Here is a 23,053-nt window from a genome sequence, read left to right on the forward strand (position 1 = left end):
CCCGTCTCTACTAAAAATACAAAAAATTAGCCGGGCTTGGTGGCGGGCGCCTGTAATCCCAGCTACTCGAGAGTCTGAGGCAGGGGAATCGCTTGAACTCGGGAGGCGGAGGTTGCAGTGAGCCAAGATCCCACCACTGCACTCCAGCCTGGGCGACAAGAGCGAAACTCTGTCTCAAAAAAAAAAAAAAAAAAATCATTTTGTTAACATTCAAGTCTTGGGAAGAGGAGAAGAGAACCTGAGGCTGTAGCAGAGAGAGCTGTTATAGTCCCATCAGTAACTGGAGCCCACATGGCAGTAATTCCCAACTTTAGGAAGGAGAACCTGCATTCTTAACCTCCACTTGAGTGTCAACAATCAAGAAAGCCCCGTTTTGCTTCTGCTTCTCTTCCAGGGAATTCTGAAGACAGCTTAACAGGAAACAGGATGCTAGGTGGGGACCGAGGGTGAAAAAGGAAGAGTTACATGGTGCGCATAATTTCAAGGGCCCTTGAGGGCTGAGCACAACCTACGTTGGAGGCAATAGTAGCAGCAGCATTGGCAGGATCAGTAACGATCGTAACCCCAGTGTAGAGCTCCCTATCTCTGAGCGAGGTATTCGCATCACTTCATTCAATTCTAACAAGCCGCCTAGATTATTCCCAATGAGAAATGAGGAGAAACTGCGGCTCAATTGAGGCGCTAAATGGCTGGCGAGTGCAAAACCATTCCGTTGGACCCACCCCTAGAACCATTCTCAGGCAGCTTCTGGCTTGGGATTTCCGTACGGCATTCACTCCAGAAACGGTCCCATCCAGGCAGGAATCGCCGTACACCCGGCGGCGGGGAACTGCCTTCAGTCGGCTCTCAGCGGAACTTTCCTCTCCGCGGCGCGTGTTCCCGTCCGTGCGGTCGGGCGCGCGGGCCGGGAGGGGGACGCTTTCTGGCGCGGACCGCGAGCGGAGGCTGGCGAGCGCCGCCGCCGGTGGAGACCGACGCTCGGCCAGAGCCAGCCCGCTGCGCCCGGGCCTGGCCGGCTGCTTCCCGCCTCAGCCGCCGCCTCCGCCTCCGCCGCCGCAGACTTTGCCTAGGCGGGCGCAGCGGAACGTGAGGTCCCTCGGCCCTGCGCGGTCCGGCGCGGCCCGGAGCCGCGGCGCAGGAGGTGAGAGCCGGTGCCGGTTCCTCGCTCCCGGTCGGGGCCGCCGGGTCCCGCAACAATGGGGACCGACTGGAGACGCGGCCTGGGCCCCTGGCATGCAGTGGCTCGGGGCAGCTAGATGGACCCAGCACCCCGGGCCTTCGGGACACGGGGTCCCACCCGGGAAACTCCAGTGACCGGAGGCTTGGCGGGGGTCTTGGGCCTCGACCCGGGGCCTCAGAGGCTTGATATTTGAGGATTTCGTAGCCGGGGAAGGGAGTCATAGGGACACGGAGACCTAACTGTGGTCGCCCTGCGCTTTTGGCGCTGGATGCTGGCGCCCCGGAGGATGACCAGAGCGCGGTGTGGGGTAGGGGAAGTATTTGGAATTTTAGGGGCCTCTGTGTGTCTAATCTCTAAGGCGCATCTGGACGCGTTTCCCGGCCACCCTCTCCTGAGGTCTGGGAATTTGGCAGACTGCGGTCGGGCTGGGGCAGAAGAGGCATTGAGAGTTTAGCTTGTCTGAGGTAACTGGTGATTAGTTCCTGGAAAGGCAGGAGCTCAGCTGGGCACAGGAGAGTTAAGCAGAGAACTGGATCCTCCGGGGCCTTGATGCACCCTGACGAGGAGTGGTTCTCAGGCAAGGAACTTATCAGAAGAGTGAGTAGTGACACACGGTGAGTAGTGCTAGCTGTCTTGTCGTTAGGGTGAGGCTGGTGGGAGTTGTGGTTTGGGGAGTGTAGACGAGGGTTGATAGGCTACTGAGATTGGAGAATCAGCTTTATTTGGGTCATGGTGGTGGCAGCCTGGGAGATGAACAAGGAAACTTTGCAGAGTGGGCTTCCTGATGGAGAATGACCTCTTACTGCGTGGGAGTGGGTGACTCATTATCTGTTAGGATTCCTGTTGCTTGCTAGGGATTGTGGCTGACTATATTGGTGGCTGAACATTGAGGTATATGCAACTGGAAGGGTTATGTGGGGCTGGATGAGTTTGTTCCCATGTAGAGGACAGTGTGGACCTTTCTTTCTTACTCCAAGTCAGAGTGGTGGTTGTCATTTGACAACATTTTAAGTAAGGAATTTCTTTGTGGTATTTGGATCCACAGCTTTTCTTTGTTCATTTTTTTCTTTCCTCCGTTGTTTTTGAATTGTGACTCATACTTTCTTTTCAGCACTGTGGCTATTGTTTGAAATGATAGACAAACTTAGACTTCATCATACATGTAAGTTCCAGGCATTTTTAGTCCAATTCTTATAAATCTAAATTAATTTAAAAGCTTCTTTTCACTAATTTGTGTGCCATTGTTTAATGTGTGCAACACTAAAGAAGGATAGGAAAACCTTAACATTTATGTTGTTAAATGGTCTTTCCATGCTTAAATCCATGAAATTTCATCTTCTCTTACTGCCATGAAGTGAGTTTGTTGAATCTGTTAAATCTTAGTGACTCTCATTTCAGCATCCTTGTTTACTCTCACAGGACATTGTCTTCACTAGAAGTATTATCCATCTTCAGTGAATTTGGCCTGTACACTGTCTCCCTGTGACAATCTGTATCATTGAAAGACAGTACGCAAACTCCAACTCTGAGGCCTGCAGCTGTGGGCCAGAGCTCTGTATGTATTATTCAGGCAAAAGTTGGTGTGTTGGCTGTAGGTGAGGTATAAAGGGAACCCAACATGTACAGAAACAGTATCAGAATCATTGTACCTTCTGAGTTTAGAGTGGTAGGAAGTATAGCCTAACTGGAGTCTAGTATAAACTTTCAAGTGCAATGTTAGGTAATTCTGTTTTTGTTGTACTGAGAGTTCTCATTATGGTAAACATTATCTTTTTTCTTAAGCTTTAAATAATTATTTTTCTTCAATGGTATTCTTTCTCTCTTGGCTGGGTGTGGTGGCTAACGCCTGTAATCCCACCACTTTGGGAGTCCGAGACAGGTGGATCGCATGAGGTCAGGAGTTCGAGCCTGCATGGCAGAATCCTGTCTCTACTAAAAATACAGAAATTAGCTGGGTGTGGTGGCATGTGCCTGTAATCCCAGCTACTCTGGAGGCTGAGGCACAAGAATCACTTGAACCCGGGAGGCAGAGGTAACAATGAGCCCAGATTGTGCCACTACACTCTAGCCTGGGCGACACAGCGAGACTCCGACTCACAAAAAAAAAAAAAGTGGTATTCTTTCTCTCTCTCCATTCATTGTTTCATAAACCAACATTGACTGCATTATGCCAGGTACTGCTTTGGGCACCTCCAAAATGCTGATGGTATTTTTAACATTTTATTAGTGGTAGTTCCTGGTTTACATGTGGTTATAGGTCTTTGAAGAAAGAAGTGATTCAGGTATATCAAGCTTGTAATCAGTAAAGCCATTGAATAAAGTTTTTATAATGTATTAATTTTGACTGGTGACAGTTAATTATCTTAACATCTTCATGGAAAAAGTTTAGCTATCACTGTGAGTTCATGTTGATATGGGATTATTTTTGCATTATTTTATACACCTGTTAATTTTAAGTACTCCTGTAGACAAACCACAGGTAAAACATTTTGTTTTGGTGTATGTCTCAATGAGCAGTGATTTACAAATACTATATGTGTTCAGATTCCCTAGGAAGCCATCACACTCCTTCCCACTGTGGTTTTGGGAGCATGAAGGCGTTGCTTATCCCCTGTGTCTGGTTCACTGTATGTAGGCTGGGAGTGTCTGCTGATCACCTGGAGTGCTGTCCCTTGGAACAGGAGGAGTAAGATTGAGGTAAGGCTCAGTCTGTTTGAAAGTCACTTGTCTCTTCATTTTTACTGCATAAAATATAACGTAAATCTGAATGTTTTTGCTTTGTTACTCTTCATTCTGATTTAGTAAAATGAAATTCTGCCTTTTGCTGTCTTCTCTATCTCTCTGTGTATGTATCTTGGGCAAAAATAAATGAAGAAATATAAAATCAAGGTATTTAGATAATAAGTGAATTCTTCAAAATATCTCGTTTTCTATCTGGACTATTCACTTGATCAAAGAAAATAAAAACTTGTTTATTTGTTGCCTTGAAGGCAAGGTGATTGCTTAAATAAATGTTTTTGGCCACCTCTTAGTTAAATGGATCAACTTCAGAAACTCTTGGAAATAAGGCTTAGAGTGTTTCTATTTCTTTAGAAAAAGCCTGAGAGAAGAAATGTCTGGTACAATGGGAAGAGCTTGGTTTTTGGAGTCTTCACACTTTTTATTGCTCAATTTTTAACCCTGGATAAACTGTTAACCTCTCTGAGCTTTGGTTTTGTTTTGTTTTTCCATCTGTAACATAGGCCTAATACAGCCTTCTTTGCAGATTGCATTGAGGACTGGAGATGAGGGCCTCAAGCTTTGGGGGTGGTCAGTGCTGGCTGTCAGTAGTAGTTAATGTGTATTATTATATAGGACCTCTAATCTCAGTAGTATTAATAGTAGGAATGTGGCTGGGTGCTGTGGTGCTGTGCAGGGTTCAAGTGCCCAGTTTCTTTGTCTGGTGAGGAAGGCAGCTGTCTGTACCTGTTGGCACTCCGGACAGGTGAGGGAATTTTGAGATTGTCTTTATTCAGTGCTGGTAGGCAGGAGTCCACACGATAAAGTCCAAGGTCATTCCTGGCAGTAGAAGGTTTTTTTCCTGACAGTTCGTATGGAGAAACCAGGAGGTAACCGTTTGGCATGTTCTTTGGGAACCATGGGCATTCCCATTGATAGAACACTACGGTGTACCAGGCAGCATTGTGTTCTGTATCGCCCCGATCAGGACATTTTTCTAGCTTTCTTCTGCTGGCACCAGAGACCTGGCTTTGGTGTTTTTGCCAGGAATTCTCCAGATGCAGGAGAGATTTGTCATCTTCTTTAATTGGGGCTACTTTGGTAGAATCTAGCACTCTGTTCAGGCATGTTTTTGATGAACAGACGGCTCACAGACTTAGTTATAGAATTTTCAGTTTTATTTTTTCCCAATAAGAGAGGAAAAAAAAAGTCCCACTAATATTTAAGAGAAAAATAAGTAGAGGCCAGAAGTGATTTGAAATAACTGGGCCGGGCGCGGTGGCTCAAGCCTGTAATCCTAGCACTTTGGGAGGCCGAGACGGGCGGATCACGAGGTCAGGAGATCGAGACCATCCTGGCTAACACGGTGAAACCCCGTCTCTACTAAAAAGAATACAAAAAAACTAGCCGGGCAAGGTGGCGGGCACCTGTAGTCCCAGCTACTCGGGAGGCTGAGGCAGGAGAATGGCGTGAACCCGGGAGGCGGAGCTTGCAGTGAGCCCAGATCGCGCCACTGCACTCCAGCCTGGGCGACAGAGCGAGACTCTGTCTCAAAAAAAAAAAAAAAGAAATAACTGGTCTCTAATTTCTTGCAGTCTTGCTGTAGTCAAATGCCCCCTCCATTCTGGTGGTCTTTAATTCCAGATAAGAGTAAATAATATACCTCTGGTCTTGAACATCTAGATCCTGGCCTGTATCTGCTTCAGCATCTCATAAGGACCTTTATCACCTGGCCACTTCTTTATCTTCCTTTCTCCCCTGCCACAATTACTCTGGCATGTGAGGCTCAGTTATAGTGAACTCCTTGAAGGTCCCAGCATTCTCAGGCTATTCCTTCTGTGATACTTTGCTCTCCATTCTACAGCTTGGCTGACTCTAAGGCTTGAGCCAGGAGTTCAGGCACCACCTTCTCTTAATAAAAGCCTTCCTTGATTCCCTCCAGGTTCAGCAGAATGCCTCTCTTCTGTATGACATTGCAGTCTGTGCAAGCTTTTATAATCATTCTGTCCTGCTAAGGTTTGGTTTTTTTTTTTTAATTATATTTATTTTTATTTTTTTTCCTCAAATTCCTTTTTACCATATTTTGGTATTTTTTTGTGTGTTTCCCATACCTAGTTTATTACCTACTTGAAGGCAGGAGCTTGCCTTGTTTATATCCCAGCACCTGACCATTTCTGGCACAGGGTAGCTACTTGGCAAATGTTTGTTGAGTGAACAAATGAATAACCTTTGCTTATGAAATAACAGGAAATAATTCACCGTGGAGCTAGTGATGTGATGAGAGTTCTGACTTCGTGGCTGCATCTGATCCTGGCTGAAGCAGTATCTCCGCTTTTGTATTTCCAGGTTGCTAAAGGCAACACTTTGTTATGAGAATGTGTTGCTTATTCATATGTTCATAATTTTGAGGCTGGAGGGCTATTACTTGCTTTTTTTGGGTTTTGCAAACATTTCCTTTGGGAGAAAATGTGACAGTTCTTCATTGGTATTGTTTGATCTGCAGGCCATTTATTGCTCTGAGTGCTTTGTCCTCATATGTAAAGAAGTGACTAGTTTGGGCCACAGGGTATCTAGACAACTAACTACTGGTGAGCCACCACCTGCTGGGAATGGGGAATGACCTGATTGATTGATTGATTGATTGGAGATGGAGTCTTGCTCTGTCGCCCAGGCTGGAGTGCAGTGGCGCAATCTAGGCTCACTGCAACCTCCACCTCCTGGGTTGAAGCTATTGTCCTGCCTCATCCTCCCAAGTAGCTGGGACTATAGGTACGCCACCATACCTGGCTAATTTTTGTGTTTTTAGTAGAGATGGAGTTTCTCCATGTTGGCCAGGCTGGTCTTGAACTCCTGACCTCAAGTGATCCGCTCATCTTGGCGTCCCAAAGTGCTGGGATTATAGGCATGAGCCACTGCGCCTGGCCTGGGAATGGGTAATGGATTTAACACTAGGATATTGTGACTTTTGCTGCCTGGTTGGCCTTTTGGAGACCTATCTGAGCTCAGTGTCACCATATTCAGGAAATACAATTATTTGAACAAACTTTATTCAGGGGTTAGAATTCAGTGACTGTAAAATTATCTGTATCCGTTTTCTGCTCAGTCTAATACTGTACTAATTCTGAAGTGTCTGGAGCTGTATGTTCTGAGTTATTTACCTAGAAATTACAGAATTGTGCCAATTTATTTACCCTCCTGGATCTTTTTTGTTGTTGTTTTGTTTTTGAGACAGAGTCTTGCTCTGTCACCCAGGCTGGAGTGTGGTAGCGCTATCTCAGCTTACTGCAACCTCTGCTTCCCGGGTTCAAGTGATTCTCCTGCCTCAGCCTCCTGAGCAGCTGGGATTACAGGTGCGTGCCACCATGCCTGACTAGTTTTTGTATTTTTAGTAGAGACGGTTTCACCATGTTGGTCAGGCTGGTCTCGAACTCCTGACCTTGTGATCTGCCTGCTTCTGCCTCTCTAAGTGCTGGTATTATAGGCGTGAGCCACCGCGCCTAGCCACCCTCCTGGATCTTAGTGGTAAAATAACTTGAGTATACTATCTAAATTACTTTGAATTAATTAGGTTTTTTTTTTTTGTTTTTTTTTTGTTTTTTTTGTTTTTTGTTTTTTTTTTTTGAGACAGAGTCTCGCTCTGTCGCCCAGGCTGGAGTGCAGTGGCGCGATCTGGGCTCACTGCAAGCTCCGCCTCCCGGGTTCACGCCATTCTCCTGCCTCAGCCTCCCGAGTAGCTGGGACTACAGGCGCCCACAACCGCGCCCGGCTAATTTTTTGTAATTTTTAGTAGAGACGGGGTTTCACCGTGGTCTCGATCTCCTGACCTTGTGATCCGCCCGCCTCGGCCTCCCAAAGTGCTGGGATTACAGGCGTGAGCCACCGCGCCCGGCCTGAATTAGGTTTTTTAAGATTTTTTTTAATTTTTACTTTTTTTTTTTTTTGAGACAGAGTCTCTCTTTGTCACCCACGCTAGAGTAAGTATAGTGGCATGATCATAGCTCACTGTAGCCTTGACCTCTCAGCCTCAAGCAATCCTTTCACCTCAGCTTCTTGAGTAGCTGGGAGTACAGACATGCATGACCTTGCCTGGCTAATTTTTATATTTTTTGTAGAGGTCGGGGTCCCACTATGTTGCCCAGCCTGGTCTCAAACTCTTGGGCTCAAGTGATCTCTCTGCATTGGCCTCCCAATCAAATTAGTTTTTATGGGTGATTAGACTGCATAGAAATCCCTATTGAAGGCTGGGTGTTAGGAAACTTATCAAAGCCTACATCAATTCTTTTTTTTTTTTTTAGAGACAGAGTCTCTCTCTGTAGCCCAACTGGAATGCAATGGCATGATCTCAGCTCACTGCAGCCTCTGCCTTCTGGGTTCAAGTGATTCTCCTGCCTCAGCTTCCCAAGTAGCTGGGATTACAAGCATGTGCCACAACGCCTGGCTAATTTTTGTATTTTTAGTAGATACAGGGTTTTGCCATGTTGGCCAGGCTGGTCTTGAACTCCTGACCTCAGGTGATCCCCGCCCCCACCCCCCACCTTGGCCTCCCAAAGTGCTAGGATTACAGGCGTGAGCCACCACGCCCAGCCAAATGCAATTATTCTTTCATGCAAGTGATAAAATAGCAGACTGCAGAAAATAAAAGCATGTAAAGTAACTGTAGTTAGGTTAAAGATAAAAGTTGATATCAGATAAAAAGGAAAACTGAGGGCCAGGCACTGTGGCTCACGCCTGTAATCCCAGTACTTTGGGAGGCTGAGGCGGTCAGATCACCTGATGTTGGGAGTTCAAGACCAGCCTGATCAACATGGAGAAACCCTATCTCTACTAAAAGTACAAAATTAGCTGGGTGTGCTGGCACATGCCTGTAATCTCAGCTACTTAGGAGGCTGAGGTAGGAGAACCGCTTGAACCTGGGAGGCGGAGGTTGTGGTGAGCTGAGATCGCGCCATTGCACTCCAACCTAGGCAACAAGAGCGAAACTCCATCGCAAATAAAAACAAAAACAAAAACACTGAGGCACTTTAAATTTGGCAGTAGCTGTTAAAAATTGATGACATTTTGTGAGCAGCGTCGAGATGTTAGGAGGAAGTTGTTGAGGCTGGGGGCGGTGGCTCACGCCTATAATCCCAGCACTTTGTGAGGCTGAGGCAGGCAGATCACCTGAGGTCAGGAGTTTGAGACCAGCTTGGCTAACATGGCGAAACCCCGTCTCTGCTAAAAATATAAAAATTAGCTGGACGTGGTGGCGCACGCCTTGTAGTCTCAGCTACTTGGAACGCTGAAGCACGAGAATTGCTTGAACCTGGGAGGCAAAGGTTGCAGTGAGCCGAGATCTCACCACTGCACTCTAGCCTGGGCAACGGAGTGAGACTTGACTTTGTCTTTAAAAAAAAAAAAAAAAAAAAAGGAAGTTGTTGGTTGGCCAGGTGCAGTGTCCCAGCACTTTGAGAGGCTGACATGGGAGGGTTGCTTGACCCCAGGAGTTTAAGACTAGCCTGGGCAACATAGTGAGACCTCATCTCTACATAAAAATTAAATAAAAATTAGCTGGGCAAGGTGACACACACCTAGAAGTTATGGGCCACATCTGAGCTACCAGTGTCCCAGTTAGGAGGCTGAGGTCGGAGGATTGCCTGAACTCCAGAGACAGAGGCTGGAGTGAGCTGTAATTGTGCCACTATCCTCCAGCCTGGGCGACAGAGTAAGACCCTGCCTCAAAAACAAAAAAAAGAAGGAAGATGTTATCATATAGGTTGAAAGTGATACAAACACAGAAAATTTCAGCCAGTGGAGGCACATTGGAGGTACTAACATGTGCTTATGGTTTTGTAGTACCATCAGTAGTAGGCAGAAATGAAAAATGTTTGCTTTACTGTGATAAGTATACTTTGCATACGTATTCTGTTTATAAAACACTTTTTTTTTTTTTTTTTTTACATTTGAGACAGGATCTGGCTCTGTCACCCAGACTGGAGTGCAGTGGCATGATCTCAGCTCACTGCAGCCTCCACCTCCTTTGTTCAAGTCATCCTCCCTCCTCAGCCTCTTCAGTAGCTAGGACTAATGGCATGTGACACTGTGCCCAGCTAATTTTTGTATTTTTTGCAGAGAGAGGTTTTTGCCATGTTTCCCAGGCTAGTCTCGAACTCCTGAGCTTAAGCGATTCACCCACCTTGGCCTCGCAAAGTGCTGGGAGTACAGACGTGCCCAGCCTGTAAAATACTTCTTTTTTTTTTTTTTTGAGATAGAGTTTTGCTCGTCCAGGCTGGAGTGCAGTGGCGCCATCCCAGCTCACCACAACCTCTGCCTCCTGCGTTCAAGTGATTCTTCTGCCTCAGCCTCCCGAGTAACTGAGATTACAGGTTCCCGCCACCTCGCCCGGTTAATTTTTTGTATTTTTAGTAGAGATGGGGTTTTGCCATGTTGGGCAGGCTGGTCTCGAACTTCTGACTTCAGGTGATCTGCCCACTTTGGCCTCCCAAAATGTTGGGATCACTGGTGTGGATCACTGGTGTGAACCACTGTGCCCAGCCACTTCCTTTTTTTTTTTTTTTTTGAGATGGAGTCTTGCTCTGTCGCCCAGGCTGGAGTGCAGTGGCGCGATCTCAGCTCACTGCATGCTCCGCCTCCTGGGTTCACACCGTCCTCCTGCCTCAGCCTCCCGAGTAGCTGGGACTACAGGCGCCCGCCACCTTGCCCGGCTAGTTTTTTGTGTTTTTTTTTAGTAGAGACGGGGTTTCACCGTGTTAGCCAGGATGGTCTCTATCTCCTGACCTCGTGATCCGCCCGTCTTGGCCTCCCAAAGTGCTGGGATTACACGCTTGAGCCACCGTGCCCTGCCACTTTCTTTTTTTTGAGACGAAGTCTTGCTCTGTTGCACAGGCTGGAGTGCAGTGGTGCGATCTCAGCTTACTGCAACCTCTGCCTCTCAGGTTCAGGTGATTCTCTTGCCTCAGCCTCCTGAGTAGCTGGGATTACAGGCACCCATCATCATGCCCAGCTAATTTTTGTATTTTTGTAGAGATGGGGTTTTACCATGTTGACCAGACTGGTCTTGAACTCCTGACCTCAGGTGATCTGCCTGGTTGGCCTCCCAAAGTACTGGGATTACAGGCGTTAGCCACCATGCCCGGCCAGCATTTTCATATATATATTTACTTCATCCTCCCAACAACCCTGTGAGGCAAGTATCCCCATTATACAGATGAGGAAGCAAACCCGAAAAGGTGAAGTGGCTTGCTTTCCAGTACACAGAGCTGATAATAAGAAAAGCTGGGAATTGCTGCCTGTTTTCTGATGCTAAGTTTAGATCTCTTTTTATATCCTTATAGGATATTGTTAGGGCTTCAGTTTGGCATGGCAGTCACCCCTTATTTCAGGCTGCTGGCCAATAGGGGATACTCACAAGGAAGATAGTGCTACACAGTGAGTAGAATCTCTGCTCTAGCGGCCCAGTAACTCTGCTTTTTTTTTTTTTTTTTTTTTGAGATGAGTCCTGCTCTGTTGCCCAGGCTAGAGTGCAGTGGCGCTGCCTCCACTCGCTGCAGCCTCTGCTTCCGGGGTTCAAACGATTCTGCCTCAGCCTCCCAAGTAGCTGGGATTACAGGCACGGGCCGCCACGCCCGGCTAAGTTTTTTGTATTTGTGTTTTGAGACAGAATCTCGCTCTGCGCAGGCTGGAGTGCAATGGCGCGATCTCAGCTCACTGCAACCTCCGCCTCCTGAGTTCAAGCTATTCTCTCTGCCTCAGCCTCCCGAGTAGCTGGGATTACAGGCACCCACCACCACGCCCAGCTAATTTTTGTATTTTTAGTAGAGATAGGTTTTGCCATTTGGCCAGGCTGGACTCAAATTCCTGGACTTCAGGTGATCCACCTGCCTTGGACTCCCAAAGTGCTGGGATTACAGGCGTGGATCATCGCTCCCGGCCTAGCAGCCCAGTAACTCTGGAAGAGCTGGCTGCTGGAGGAAACTAGAGGGAGCTCTACTGTCTTCACAGATTGCTTAGTGGTCAGGAGAAAAATCCAGAACCAGGTGGAGATAGTTCTGCAATTGAGGCCCATGAAACAAGTAGGAGCCTTTCTCCTAATGTATATTGTATAGAAATTGGAAGAAAAAGACTGGGTGCGGTGGCTTATACCTGTAATCCCAGCACTTTGGGAGGCCGAGGCAGGGGAATCACCTGAGGTCAGGAGTTCGAGACCAGCCTGGCCAACATGGTGAAACCCCGTCTCTACTGAAAATACAAAAATTAGCGAGACGTGGTGGCGGACACCTGTAATCCTAGGTACTCGGTATTGCTGAGTCAGGAGAATCACTTGAACCCGGGAGGTGGAGGTTACAGTGAACTAAGATCACGCCACTGCACTCCAGCCTGGGTGATAGAGCGAGTCAAAAAGAGGGAAGAAAAATGGATGTATTCTGGCTTGAGCTCTGCTGTCATTGTGCCTTCCAGTACCACTGTCCCCCACACCCTATCTCTTCATTTTTCTTTCTCTGTGTTTCACCTACCTCCCCTACTAGCTTAGCTCTGGTTGGTCATGGTCCACAGTTCCAGTGTTCCTTCCCCAGGTATTAGAACCCTTTGCCTCCCTTTGTGCTCTGCCGGCTATGCTAGTTGCTATCTCTGAATTCTCTTGCCTGGCTGCTTTTCACTGCCCCTAGGCTGCCCATTCCTAGTGTTTCTGGACAGTCAGGAACATGTGCTATCTTGGTTGCTAGCAGTTCCTACTGCCTCACTTGAGCTGAGCTCTCTCTGCCCCTCAGGGTGCTCCTGTGCTGCCTCCTAAGGATCCCATTTCCTACAGCAGCTGTTTGCATGTTTCCCAAAGGTGCCTTTTCCCCAGGCGCTGAACCAGTGACCTCATTTTAGGGCTTGTGTTCGCAAATATTTTCCCCATTCTTTCTCTCACCATACTTTCGTCATCCAGTCTCTTGCTTTTAGAAAGTCCTTGACCTTTTTTCTCTGGTCACATAAACAATGTATGAGTACAGTAAAATTCAGGCATTTTTAAATAGAGAAAGGAAACCATAATTTGATATTTCATTGTTAACTACCTTGAATTTAGGCCTGCTGGGTGCAGTGGTTTATGCCTGTAATCCCAACACTTTGGGAGGCTGAGACGGGTGTATTACTTAAGTCCAGGATTTCGAGACCTGCCTGGGCAACATAGGGAGGCTCTATTTCTACAAAAACACAAAAATTAGCTCAGTGTGGTGGTGCGCCCCTGTGTTCCCAGCTGCTCAGGAGGCTGAGGTGGGAGAATTGCCTGACCGTGGGAGGTAGAAGATGCAGTGAGCTGCTATTGTGCCACTGCACTCTGGCCCAGGGCAACAGAGTGAGATCCTGTCTCTAAAAATAAATAAATAAATAAAGTCCAGGCACGGTGGCTTACACCTGTAATCCCAGCATTTTGGTTTGGGAGGCTGCGGTAGGCAAATCACTTTAGGCCAGGAATTCAAGAACTGCTAGGCCAACATGGTGAAACCCTGTCCCTACTAAAAATATAAAAATTAGCCAGTGTGGTGGTACATGCCTGTAATCCCAGCTACTTGGGAATCTGAGGCACGAGAATCCTTTGAACCCAGGAGGTGGAGGTTTCAGTGAGCTGAGATGGCGCCACTGTACTCCAGCCTGAGTGATAGTCATACTAACAGATGTGTGTACATGTGTAAGAGAAAGTAATTCCTTTGTACAGAAATGGGGTCACAGTCTATCTACCTTTCTGTGACTTTTTTTTTTCATTTAATCTTTTTTGTTGTTGAGACAAGGTCTCAGTCTGTCAGCCAGGCTGGAATGCAGTGGTGTGATTATAGCTCTTTGTAGCCTTGACCTCCCAGGCTCAAGCAGTCTTCCTGCCTCAGCCTCCTGAGAAGCTGGGGACACAGGTGCATGCCACCATGCCCAGCTAATTTTTGTATTTTTTGTAGAGATGGGATTTTGCTATGTTTCCCAGGTTGGTCTTGAACTCCTGGGCTCAAGTGATCTGCCTGTGTTGGTCTCCCAAACTGCTGAGATTACAGGCATGAGCCATCATGCCCGGCCTAATTTAATTTAATTTTTTTTTTTTTTAGGTGGAGTCTCACTTTATCATCCAGGCTGTAGTGCAGTGGCGTGATATCGGCTCACTGCAACCTCCGCCTCCTGGGTTCAAGTGATTCTCGTGCCTCAGCCTCCCAAGTAGCCGGGATTACAGACGTGTACCACACGCCTGGCTAATTTTTGTATTTTTAGTAGAGGTGGGGTTTCACCATGTTGGCCTGGCTGGTCTCGAACTCCTGACTTCAAGTGATCTACCTACCTCGGCCTCCCACAGTGCAAGGATTACAGGCATGAGCCCCTGCACCCAGCCTGTAGGATACATTTCCTTTTCTTTCTTTTTTTTTTTTTTGAGATGGAGTCTTGCTCTGTTGCCAGGCTGGAGTGCAGTGGTGAGATCTCGGTTCACTGCAAGCTCTGCCTCCCGGGTTCATGCCATTCTCCTGCCTCAGCCTCCCGAGTAGCTGGGACTACAGGCGCCCGCCACCACACCCAGCTAATTTTTTGTATTTTTAGTAGAGACGGGGTTTCACTGTGTTAGCCAGGATGGTCTTGATCTCCTGACCTCGTGATCCACCCGCCTCGGCCTCCCAAAATGCTGGGATTACAGGCACGAGCCACCGTGCCTGGCCTTTTCTTTTTTTTTAAAGACAGGGTCTGACTCTTGCCCAGGCTGGAGTGCAGTGGCACAATGATCATGACTCACTGCAACCTGTCTCCTGGGCTCAAGTGATCCTCCCACCTTAGCCTCCTGAGTAGCTGGGATTACAGGCGCTCACTACTATGTCCATTTTTTGTAGAGATGAAGTCTCACTGTGTTGCCCAGGCTGGTTTTGAACCTCTGGACTCAAACAATCCTCCCCAGTTGGCCTCCGCAAGTGTTGGGATTACAGGTGTGAGCTACCATGCCAGGCAGGGAATCAATATTTTGAATCTTTGCCAATTTGAAGCCTAGGTAACTAATTTTTATTTATATTTCTTTATTGAAGAGGATGAGCATCTTTTCACGTGTTTATTTCATCTGTGTATTCATTTCTTGTCCTTTGTCAACTTTTTGGCTGATTTAATTTATTTTGTTGATTTGTGAGAAGTTTTTGACTATTATGAATTTTAACTTCGTTTTTTTTTTTTTTTTTTGAGAGGGAGTCTCACTCTATTGCCAGACTGGAGGGCAGTGGTGCAATCTCGGCTCACTGCAACCTCCGCCTCCCAAGTTCAAGTGAGTCTCCTGTCTCAGCCTCCTGAGTAGCTGGGACTACAGGTGCCCACTACCACACCCAGCTAATTTTTGTATTTTTAGTAGAGACAGGATTTCACCATGATGGCCAGGATGGTCTCAGTTTCTTGACCTCATGATCCACCTGTCTCGGCTTCCCAAAGTGCTGGGATTACAGGTGTGAGTCACCGCACCCGGCCTATCTTTGGTTTTACTAATAATAATAATAGCAGCTCACATACTGTATACAGGCATGCTTTGGAGATATTGCAGGTTGAGTTCTAGACCATTACAATAAAGCAAATATTGCAGTAAAGCCTGTCACACACATTTTTTTGTTTCCCAGTACATATAAAAGTTATCGGGAACCCGGGAGGCGGAGCTTGCAGTGAGCTGAGATCTGGCCACAGCACTCCAGCCTGGGCGACAGAGCGAGACTCCGTCTCAAAAAAAAAAAAAAAGTTATGTGTACAGGCTTGGCATAGTGGCTTATGTCCATAATTCCAGTACTTTGGGAGGTGGAGATGGGAGAATCACTTGAGGCCAGAAGTTCAAGACCAGTCTGGGCAGCATAACGAGACCCTGCCTCTACAAAAAAGTTTTTAAAAAGCCGAGTGTTGCAGTGTACAACTGTTTAGTCCTAGATACTCTGGAGGCTGAGGTGGAAGAATCACTTGCCAGCCCAGGAGTTTGAGGCAGCAGTATGCCATCATTGCACCACTGCACTCTGGCCTGGGCGACAGAACAAGATCTCATCTTAGAGGAAAGAAAGTTATGTTTGCACCATACTATAGTCTATTAAGTTCCTAATAGCATTATGTCTAAAAAAAGCAATGTACATACCTTCATTTTAAAATACTTTATTGCCAAAAAATGTTATCAATCACCTGAGCCGGCCAGGCGCAGTGACTCATGCCTGTAATCCCAGTACTTTGGGAGGCAGAGGCGGGCGGATCACGAGATCAGGAGATCAAGACCATGGTGAAACCTCATCTCTACTAAAAATACAAAAAATTAGCCAGGCACGGTGGCGGGTGCCTGTAGTCCCAGCTACTTGGGAGGCTGAGGCAGGAGAGTGGTGTGAACCCAGGAGGTGGAGATTGCAGTGAGCCGAGATTGTGCCACTACACTCCAGCCTGGGAGACAGAGCAAGACTCCGTCTCAAAAAAAAAAAAAAAAAAAAAAAAATCAATCACCTGAGCCTTCAGGACTTGGAATCCTTTTGCTGGTTGTGGATCTTGCCTAGACATTGATGGCTGCTGACTGATCAGGGTGGTGATTGCTGAAGATTGGAGTAGCTGTAGCAATTTCTGAAAATAAGACAACAGTGAAATTCGCTGCATTGATCAGCTTTTCTTCTCATAAAAGAGATCTCTGTAGGCTGGGCGTGATGGCTGTAATCCCAGCACTTTTGGGAGGCCGAGGTGGGTAGATCACGAGGTCAAGAGACCAACATGGTGAAATGAGATCGAGAGCAGCCTGACCAACATGGTGAAACTCCGTCTCTACTAAAAATACAAAAATTAGGCCGGGCGTGGTGGCTCACGCCTGTAATCCCAGCACTTTGGGAGGCCGAGATGGGCGGATCACGAGGTCAGGAGATCGAGACCATCCTGGCTAACACAGTGAAACCCCATCTCTACTAAAAAAAAATACAAAAAATTAGCCAGGCGTGGTCGTGGGCGCCTGTAGTCCCAGCTACTTGGGAGGCTGAGGCTGGAGAATGGTGTGAACCCGGGAGGCGGAGCTTGCAGTGAGCTGAGATTGCACCACTGCACTGCAGCCTGGGCGACAGAGCGAGACTCCATCTCAAAAAAAAAAAAAAAAAAAAAACAAAAAATACAAAAATTAGCCGGGCTTGGTGGTACGCACCTGTAATCCCAGCTATTCTGGAAGCTAAGGCAGGAGAATCTCTTAATCCATGGAAGCGGAGGTTGCAGTGAGCCGCGATCACGCCACTGCACTCCAGCCTGGGCGATAAAGCAAGACTCTCTCTCTCAAAAAAAAAAAAAAAATTAGCTGGGTGTGGTGGTGCACAGGTGTAATCCCAGCTACTCAGGATGTAGGAGAATCACTTGAACCCGGGAGGCGGAGGTTGCAGTGAGCCGAGATCACATTATTGCACTCCAGCCTGGGCAATAAGAGTGAAACTCCATCTCAAAAAATAAGTAAATAAAAGTCAGATGAAGAAATCAAAATATTTTACCCAAAATATATTTCTTCGCTATATTTTGACATCTGCAAAGCCATTATTTGTGGTGGAAAATTTGCATCTGTAAAGAGTCTCTATGAACACAACTAGATCTTTTCCTTTCCAGGTTCTCCCAGTCCTGGAGAGATTACCTGAGAGTCTAGTACCTTTTTTTTTTTTTTTTTTTGAGACGGAGTCTCGCTCTGTAGCCCAGGCTGGAGTGCAGTGGCCGGATCTCAGCTCACTGCAAGCTCCGCCTCCCGGGTTCACGCCATTCTCCGGCCTCAGCCTCCCGAGTAGCTGGGACTACAGGCGCTGCCACCTCGCCCGGCTATTTTGTTTTTGTATTTCTTAGTAGAGACGGGGTTTCACCGTGTTAGCCAGGATGGTCTCGATCTCCTGACCTCGTGATCCGCCCATCTCGGCCTCCCAAAGTGCTGGGATTACAGGCTTGAGCCACCGCGCCCGGCCGAGTCTAGTACCTTTTAAAGGTCTGACTAGGAAACATTTGCCATCTATTGCCTCTAAGGGCACCACCTTTAAGACTTCATCTACATAATAAGAACCTTGGTCTCCACCATCCCTTGTCTTAACTCAGACACTCATTTCGTTTCTTTTCTTTTCTCTTTTTTTTTGAGACAAGGTCTCCCTCTCTCTACCAGACTAGAGTGCAGTGGTACGACGTCTGCTCACTATAGCCTCTGCCTCCTAGGTTCAAGCGATTCTCTTGCTGCAGCCTTCTGAGTAGCTGGGATGAAAGGTGTGTGCCACCATACCTGGCTAATTCTTGTATTTTTTGTAGAGAAAGGGTTTAGCCATGTTGGCCAGGCTGGTCTTAAACTCCTGGCCTCAAGTGACCCGCCCGCATCAGCCTCCCAAAATGCTGGGATTTCAGGTGTGAGCCATTGTGGCGGTCTCAGACACTCCTTTCTATTGATTCCAGGTTTTTAGATGATAACTCTTTCAGCCAATTGCCAATCAGAAAATCTTTTAATCTGTGATCTGTAAAGCCTCTCCCCTCCCCCACTGTAGTTGTGCTACCTTCTGGACAGAACTGATACATACTTCACAGATACTGAGATGATGTTTTATGTTTCCCTCAAATACATAAAACTGGCCGGGCACAGTGGCTCACACCTGTAATCCCAGCACTTTGGGAGGCCAAAGGGAGCAGATCACCTGAGGTCAGGAGTTGGAGACCAGCATGGCCAATATGGTGAAACCCTGTCTCCACTAAAAACACAAAAATTAACCAGGCATGGTGTTGCACACCTGTAATCCCAGCTACTCGGAGGCTGAGGCGGGAGAATTGCTTGAACCCGAGGGAGGCGGAGGTTGCAATGAGCTGAAATTGCACCAGTGCATTCCAGCCTGGGTGACAGAATGAGACTCCCCATCTCAAAAAAAAAAGTATAAAACCAAGCTGTAACTCAACCACCTTTGGCACATGTTTTCAGGACCTGTTGAAACCGTGCCTTGGGCCATGGTCATTCATTTTTGGCTCAGAATAAATCTCTAATTATTTTACAGTTAGATTCATTTCATTGACAGTAATGAAACAGCATATGTCTGTATTTACCCCCAGACACAAGTACTTTACTTATGTCAACTTCAGTGACGGTGACAAGCTGAGATCAAAGTCAAATGGTTGAATGTCAGAGCCTCCTCCCTTAACTGTGGTATTACATGGCCCCTTTTGCATTCTAGTTTCAGAATGTTACCTTTCTCTATATTCATTCTCCCAGAAGAGATGGTCTTCATTGTTTTTTCAGTCTAACCCCTTGAATTGAATTTTATCTATTCCTGTTTTTTCTGTAACCTTGATTTACCTGTTACATCCTTTCTAAGGTCCTCCTATAGTTTTTCCTAGCCTTGATCCCCTCCCCTTTTGTTTTTCCTACATAACAGTAGGACCACAGTAACTGCTTAGCTCTGTGCCTCTCATGATAGCCTAACCTTCTCCTTCCTGTCCTCCTTTGGTTTATTTTTTATCATCCTCTCATTAAGTTTTACTGCCATTTCCTTACCAACTGCTTTTTTGTTTTGTTTTGTTTTTGAGACAGGGTTTTGCTCTTTTACCCGGGCTGTAGTGCAGTGGTACAGTCTGCTCCCTGTGGCCTCAACCTCCCTGGCCCATGCTATCCTCTTAGGCGGGTGTCACCATGGCTGGCTAGATTTCACTTTTTATTTTTTATTTTGTAGAGACAGGGTATCCCTATGTTGCCCAGGCTGGTCTCAAACTTCTGTCCTCAAGTGATCCTCCAGCCTTAGCCTCCCAGAGTGCTGGGATTACAGGTGTGGGCCACCTCGCTCAGTGCCAACCAGAAGCTTTATCTCTCTCTCTCTCCCTCTCTTTTTTTGAGACAGAGTTTCACTGTTGTTGCCCAGGCTAGAGTGCAGTGGTGTGATCTTGGCTCACTGCAACTTCTGCCTCCCAGGTTCAAGTGATTCTCCTGCCTCAGCCTCCAGAGTAGCTGGGATTACAAGCATGCGCCACTATGCCTGGCTAATTTTGTATTTTTAGCATAGACGGGGTTTCTGCATGTTGGTCAGGCTGTTCTCGAACTCCTGACTTCAGGTGATCTGCCCACCTCTGCCTCCCAAAGTGCTGGGATTACAGGCATGAGCCACCACACCTGGCCTATATATCTCTTAATCCTTTATTGTCTGGCTTAGTCCTACATTCCTCCTGAGCAATATCTCTGAGGTGAGTTCCTAGTTGCCTGTACCAAAGATTCTTTTCCTGATGTTTATTCTCCCTTGTTCTGACTAACTTCCCCTTTCCCATCATCCTTGCTGGGAGGGATGTTGCACATGTGTGGCATACATGTACAGCTGTGGAGAGTATAGCATCATGAAGCCTCATGTACCTGTCACCCTGTTTCAACAATTTTCAATCCTTCCCCATCTTTTTCAATATATTCCCTAATTTTTGTTGTTGTTGACTTTTTTTTTTTTTGAGACAGGGTCTCACTCTGTTGCCCAGGCTGGCATGCAGTGGCATGGCTTACTGCAGCCTTGACCTCGCAGCTCAAAGGATTCTCCAACCTCAGCCTCCTGAGTAGTTGGCACTACAAGTGCACACCACCATGCCCAGCTAATTTTTAAATTTTTGTAGAGATGGGGTCTCACCACATTGCCCAGGCTGGTCTCAAAACTCTTGGGCTCAAGCTATCCTTCTGCCTCAGCCTCCCAAAGTGCTGGGATTACAGGTGTGAGCCACTGCACCAGGCTGTTGTTGGCATATTTTAAAGCTAGATCCTAGACATTGACACTGAGTGTTTATCTTTAATTAATAAGAATATTCTGGCTGGGCACGGCAGCTCACGCCTGTAATCCCAACACTTTGGGAGGCTGAGGTGGGCAGATCACGAGATCAGGAGTTCGAGACCAGCCTGACCAACATGGTGAAACACCGTCTCTACTAAATATGCAGAAATTAGCCAGGCATGGTGGTGGGCACCTGTAATCCCAGCTACTCAGAAGGCTGAGGCAGGAGAATCGCTTGAAACCAGAAGGCGGAGGTTGCAGTGAGCCAAGATTGTGCCACTATTCTTCAGCCTGGGTAACAAGAACAAAACTCCATCTCAAAAAAAAAAAAAAAAAAAAAAGAACATTCTATTTTTTTTTTTTGAGACAAGGTCTTGCTCTGTTGCCCAGGCTGGAGTGCAGTGGCGCAATCTCTGCTCATTGCAACCTTCACCTCCCAAGGCTCAAGTGATCCTCCTACTTCAGCCCCAGGAGTAGCTGAAACCACAGGCGTGTGCCATCATGCCCAGCTAATTTTTGTATATTTTGTAGAGAGAGGGTTTTTACTGTGTTGCCCAGGCTGGTCTAAAATTTATAAACTCAACCAATCTACCTGCCTCAGCCTCCCGAAGTGCTGGGATTACAGGTGTGAGCCACCACCCCTGGCCGATTTGTTTATGAATCTTATGAAGTCTGGCTTGTAAGCTGATTAGGGCAAAGTAGAATTTACTGATTGACCTAATCTGTGCTTTCAGAGCCAGTTTCTCCACCAGAGACGTGTGACCTGGTCTTATCTGTCAGTTGGCTCCTGTTTTAAATGTTTTAAATTTTTTCTTAGATTAAATGTTTGAAAAATTTCTTAGATGTTTAGAGGAAGACTATTTTTTTCTAATCAAAATTATGTGCCATATCAGCATCTTAAAGATCAATTTCATTTCAAAGTGATTTTGGCAAGCTTTTTTCCCTTGAAGGTCCACTTCTCTCTCTCTCTCTCTCTCTCTCTTTTTTTTTTTTTTTTGAGACAGGGTCTTGCTTGCTGTGTTGCTCAGGCTGGAGTGCAGTGGCATGATTATGGTTCACTGCAGCCTCAGCTGCCTGGGTGCAAGTGACTCCCCCCACCTTAGCCTCCAGAGTAGCTGGGACCACAGACATGTACCACCATGCCCGACTAATTCTTTAATTATTGTAGAGATGGGGGTCTTGCTATGTTGCCCAGGCTGGTGTTGAACTCCTGGGCTCAAGCAATCCTCCCACCTCTGCCTCCCAAAGTGCTGAGATTACAGGCATGAGGCACCATACTGGTATTTCTTTTACTATCCTATAAGTGGAATAGCAAAGAATGCCTTGTGAAGTATACAGTCAATACATTCCTTAATAGAAATCAACTGTGTAACAATAGCAGCATTAACAAATAGCCTATTTATTTTTGAGACAGAGTCTCACTCTTGCCCAGGCTGGAGTGCAGTGGCATGATCTTGGCTTACTGCAACCTCTGCCTCCCACGTTCAAGCAATTCTCCTGCAATAGCCTCCCTAGTAGCTGGGATTACAGGCATACATCACCACACCCGGATGATTTTTTGTATTTTTAGTAGGGAGGGGGTTTCACCATGTTGACCAGGCTGGTCTCGAACTTCTGACCTCAGGTGATCCACTCTCCTCGGCCTCCCAAAGTGCTGGGATTACAGGCGTGTATTAATGGCATGAACCACCATGCCCGGCCAACAATAGCCCACTGAAATGGAAAGGGTTACTCTTTCACATTTAATGTGTCTAAATTTTATCTCCACTGATATTCTCCCCAGGTTATGCTCTCCAGCTTCCTAACCTCTCATAAGGAATCTTGAATCTTAATGAGGATAGAACGTTGGCTTTTTGTGCTTGCATAAATCTTTCATGTTACATAAATAACGTAGAATATTTATGTCCCAGATATCTTAAATTTAGTAAGTTTGGTGTCTTATACTTGGTAACACAGTGCCTCCCCTGAGTGCTTCATCAGATCCAAACTGATTCATCCCACTGCCTCACTTGATTCCACTTGATTCTGAGTGGGTCTTTCCATCTGGGTTATTCTAGCTGTCTTAGAGCTCTTCCCTTCCCTACTGTTTTATCCACTCATTGTAGATTTGGTTTATCTAGTTTTGTCTGTGAGGAATGCATGTTTTCTGGGCTTGGGGCCAAATTTTTACTTAACTTTTGGGTAAAACTGTATCCCAGCTGCTGTTCTAGAGATGAACTCTCTGAAATCAGTTTTATTTGTTTAGGAACCAGATAGCACATATTATGGTGGAAGATATACCTATATTGAAAATAAAAACAATCTTCCTCTAAATGGAACACCGGTTGTCTGTATGAGAGCCAACATACTGATGAGTACTGGGCAGTTTCAGCTACAGGAGCTTCCAAATGGACTACAGATATGATAAGGCTATGTAGTATTTTCATAAGAGACACTGTTT

At 46.5% G+C, this 23,053-nt stretch overlaps 1 protein-coding gene across 10 annotated transcripts in view; it reads left to right on the forward strand.

The window, feature by feature from the left end:
- The first annotated feature begins 917 nt into the window (after window positions 1–917).
- The window catches only part of RAD54L2 (RAD54 like 2), a 127,827-nt gene continuing 105,691 nt past the window's right edge, over window positions 918–23,053 (forward strand). For 6 of the 10 annotated variants that reach the window (XM_077992963.1, XM_077992965.1, XM_028844184.2 and 3 more), the window contains exons 1-2: window positions 918–1,141; window positions 3,725–3,877. The gene's annotated coding sequence lies outside the window, so the exon portion shown is untranslated. The remainder of the gene's footprint in view (window positions 1,142–3,724; window positions 3,878–23,053) is intronic. The other 4 variants (XM_077992964.1, XM_077992958.1, XM_077992961.1 and 1 more) reach the window with 2 other exon arrangements.

This window comes from Macaca mulatta, chromosome 2 (assembly GCF_049350105.2).
Source record: "Macaca mulatta isolate MMU2019108-1 chromosome 2, T2T-MMU8v2.0, whole genome shotgun sequence".
Classification (NCBI taxonomy): Eukaryota; Metazoa; Chordata; class Mammalia; order Primates; family Cercopithecidae; genus Macaca; species Macaca mulatta.